The sequence below is a fragment of the Lipotes vexillifer genome, unplaced genomic scaffold (assembly GCF_000442215.2).
Source record: "Lipotes vexillifer unplaced genomic scaffold, Lipotes_vexillifer_v1.1 scaffold4, whole genome shotgun sequence".
NCBI lineage: Eukaryota > Metazoa > Chordata > Mammalia > Artiodactyla > Lipotidae > Lipotes > Lipotes vexillifer.
Genome location: NW_006785876.1, coordinates 5,504,658 through 5,509,305, shown reverse-complemented (window position 1 = coordinate 5,509,305; position 4,648 = coordinate 5,504,658).

The window sequence follows — 4,648 nt, the reverse complement described above, 5'->3', positions numbered from 1 at the left end:
GGGGGGGGGGGGGGGGAGGGATAATGATGGGTTTTCTGCTAAATGCAGAGCATCCTTCCAGTCATCTCTGCTGGGAGTGGGGGGAGTGGGGAGGCATGTCCTGGCCGGACCCCTCTCATGCTCAGTCCCCCACCATGTCTTCTGCCCACTGGGCAGGCTGCAGTCAGTGATGGGGCCAGGACTGTCTTACTCCAAAAGAAAGCATTTCAGTGGATACAGCTGCTACCAGGATTCATGGCCTCATTTTTGGGAGGCTAGCCTGTCCCTGCTCTCCAGGCGGGCCACTCTGGAGGCCTCCCCAGCATCCGGCGGGTGTCTCTGGCTGAGGACAAACAACAGACAGCCCAGCAAAGCCTCTCGCATATCCTGAGAGCCCAGGCGGTGGGCCAGCCGGCGCAGCAGGGGCAGGAAGTGCCGGCGGGCCAGGCGGGCAGCAGGCAGCAGCAGGCGGGCCAGCAGCGTCCGCAGCAGCAGCGGGAGCAGCAGAGTGGGCATGGCCAGTGACTTCCAAGGCGATCTAGACTCTAGGCTTGCCTTTCCTGCTCCCTCCTCACCTGGCAAAGACATGAGGTGGGCAGGATTTAACCCCCTGCTTCAGTTTATACCCTCCGGCCCCCAGATCTCAATTCACGGGTCATTTTTGCTTTCCAGATGCCCTTTCTTTGGGAAGGGTAGCTGGGGCAGGAGGACACTCACCATAGCACAGATGGAGGCAAACAGCCAAGGCAAGAGTAAATTCGGGGCTGGGACCTACAGCTCTCCATTCCCAGCCTCCAGGGGCTCTTACTGTCGCCTAAACCCTCCCTTCCTCTAGTCACCCCCTCCTCCTGTGCACTCTCAGTCACCTGGCATTCCCTAATCCCTCTCCCTCAATCCAACAGGAGTTCTTCCCTGGGCAATTCTAAGTTTTCTTTTCAAGGACCTTGATCCACCCAAACCTGACACTTCCTACCCTCCCAGTCCCCCACCGCCCACCGATGGGCAGCAGCCCAGCTCTCACCAGTAGGGACTGCCGCTTAGCATCAGCGTCCAGCTGAATTTGCCTGCAGGGGCTACAGTCTCACTGGACACTACCCAGGGCGGCCCCACCCAGCTCAGCCCCACCCAGGACAGCTTGCCTGGGTTGGGGGAGCAAGGAGGAGACAGCTGTGTTCTGGCACCTGGTATGTGGAGGAATGGGGGCAGCTGGGCTGGAAGAAGTGATGCAGGAATTCCTCCTGCTGGGTGCAGACCTCAGAGTCTACACTGCACTTTCTAATGGTGTGATCTGAGGCACGTTGATTCTTCTGGGTTCCAGTCCCCTCGTCTGTTACCTCAGTAATTGGGAGGAGTAACTAGAATGGGACAATGTATGAGACCCACTGACCCAAACCTCAGAAGCAGTAAGGTTGCAACCCACACACCAGGCATGCTCAGAGTGGCTGAGATGGAGAATGGACCGGGGCAGGCATTGTGGGCCCTCTCCTGGGATAGACGCGTGAGGTCACAGTCCAGATCATAGCTGGACACAGCTGGGCAGCACGTCCCACTCAGGGACGGAAAGAGAGATACCCACGTCAGGACCCTCTTCACCCACGTTTTCCCCCAAAGATTAAATGGAGTTCCATGAGATAGTGAGGGAGAGATGGCCCAGGTTTGTTTTATTTTGTTTTTAAATACCTCATTCTGACATGTACACACTGCTATATTTAAAATAGATAACCAGGGACTTCCCTGGCAGTCCAGTGGTTAAGACCCTGTGTTTCCAATACAGGGGGCACGGGTTCGATCCCTGGTCAGGGAACAAAGATACCACATGCCACACGGTACATCAATCAATCAATCAATCAATATTTTAAAATAAAACAAAATAAAATAGATAACCAGCAAGGACCTACTGTATAGCACAGGGAACTCTGCTCAATATTCTGTAATAACCTAAATGGGAAAAGAATTTGAAAAAGAGTGGATACATGTATACGTATAAATGAATCACTTTGCTGTACACCTGAAACTAACACAACATTGTTTATCAACTATACTCCAATATAATATAAAATTTTTAAAAAATAAATAAAATTTTTAAAATACCTCTTTTTTTTTTTTTTTTTGCAGTACACGGGCCTCTCACTGTTGTGGCCTCTCCCGTTGCGGAGCACAGGCTCCGGATGCGCAGGCTCAGCGGCCATGGCTCACGGGCCCAGCCGCTCCGCGGCACGTGGGATCTTCCCGGACCGGGGCATGAACCCGTGTCCCCTGCATCGGCAGGCGGACTCTCAACCACTACGCCACCAGGGAAGCCCCTCTTTTTTTTTTGTTTTTGTTTTTGTTTTTGGCCACCCAGCATGTGGGATCCAAGTTCCCCGACCGGGGATCAAACCCGCACCCCCTGCATTGGAAGCGCAGAGTCTTAACCACCCCCTCATTCTTCTACGTCATAAAATGGGTATAATTTCTGCCTTGATGGACTCACATGAGATAATGGCCATGAAAGGGTTTTGTAAGAATAAGGACATGGAAATATGATCATTTATCATCAACCCACCACCATCCCCCATTAGCATCATCACCATCTCCAAAACCATCAAAGACCTTGAAGAAAGAAAACTTCCAATTTTGTCAAAAAGGTCTGTCCCCGGGCTTCCCTGGTGGCGCGGTGGTTGGGAGTCCGCCTGCCGATGCAGGGGACACGGGTTCGTGCCCCGGTCCGGGAGGATCCCGCGTGCCGCGGAGCGGCTGGGCCCGTGAGCCATGGCCGCTGAGCCTGTGCTCCGCAGCGGGAGAGGCCCCAGCAGTGAGAGGCCCGCATACCGCAAAAAAAAACAAAAAAAAACAAAAAAAAACAAAAACAAAAAAGGTCTGTCCCCCTTCTTCCTGGAGGAAGCTGGCCTGGGAGAGGAGCCAAAGTACAGATGTGTAGGTATGGTCTTCCTTTCTCTCATGTCCCTTCCTGAGGAGCTGTGATGGTCAGTGTCATCCCTGGGCTGTGGGTGGAACGTGTATTGAGTATGTATGTGCGTCACGCCTGTGAGTTCATGATCTCACTCAGTTCTCACCATCGCTCTGCAGGGGAATGATTACTATGACCTTTGTACAGATAAGGAAACTGAGGTTTAGAGGGGTTAAGCAACTTATCCAGAATTATAGCAAATAAATGGCCGAGTGTCCCCCTCAGACCTGCCCCTCCCTCAGGCTTTCCCCTTATCTGTAAGTGGCAACTGCCTCTTTCTAGTTACTTCTGGCCCAAATCCTAGAATTTATCCTTGACCTCTCTCTTCTTATCACAGTTCACTACCCACATACGTAAATCCTGGTGGCTCTGCTTTCAAAATATTCAGAATCTCCCCACTTCTCACCAGTGCTGCCCTGACCATCCTCGTCTGAGCATTTGTCATCTTTCACCTGAATTATTGTAGTAGCCTCCTAATTGGTGTTCCTGTTTCTCTTTTCCACACAGTGACCAGAATGATCTTTCTAAAACATGAGTCAGATACTGTCCTTTTGGCTCCCTTTTCATTCAGAGTTAAAGCCAAAGGCTTTAATTGTGACCTGTAAGGCCCTCGGTGTCTGACCTCGCCCTGGCTTCCTGATTCAACTTCCAGTCCTTTCCTCTCTCACTCTGCCTGCCCCACTGGCCTCCTGCTGCCCTTAACTGTGCCAGACATGTTTCCGCCTCAGGGCCTTTGCACGTACTATTGCTCCTGCCTACAAAGCTCTTTCTCCAGGTATCCACATGGCTCCACCTCTCACCTCCTTTAAGTCTTCGCCCAGATGTTACCCATCCATCCTACTTAACAGTACATTCCCCCCACCCCATCTCCTGCTGCCTTCTCTCCATCCCCTCCTCTGCTTTACTTATCTCCTCAGCAAATCCTTCTGACAGGCTATGTATCTTCCTTCCTTATCTTGCTGATTATCTGCCTCCCTCACTAGAATGTAAACTCCATGAGAGTAGGGACTTATGTCTATTTTGTCTGCTGCTGTGTCCCTAGTGCTCGGCAATAAACATTTCTTGCCAGAATAAATAAATAAATAAAGGTTCTGTGATGGGATCCAAACCCAGGCCTGCTTGTCCTAGAGCCTGTGCTACTGAGCCCCAGAACTCTGTGGATCCAAACACAATCCTAGGATGTGTGTGAGTCCTGCGGGCCACAGTCAGCTGGAGAGAGGCATTTGGAGAGAAGGAACTGACCACCACGCTGAGCCTAAGGGAGGGGAAGTCAGGTTCCCTCTGGGAACCTTCAAAGTATGTAGTCTCGAGAGAACCGTGGAGGCCCGCCCAAGTGCTGACCCAGATCTGCGATGCTGTGACCTTGGGTAAATTGCACCCCATACCTCCCAGGTCAGTTTCCATTGCTGTGAGATCTTCCAGCTGTGACATCCTTGGATCCTGGGTCTGGGGCCAGACTTCTGTCCCATACCTGCTCCCTGAGACAGTAGGGGGCTCCAGGGGCCTGGGACAGTAAGGCAGGTAAAGGAAACAGGATGTCGTCTCTGGTAACAATAGGAACCCCCAGAGGAAGTTGGGAAGGGAGGTGGGGGAGGGGCAGGGGCTGTGTCCAGGGCCTGGATCTGGTTTTAGTTTATTCTCTACCCCTCATCCCCCCCTGGGATTAACTCACTTCTTCATCTCCTTCCCACCTTCACCTGGGATTAATCCCATCCCCCC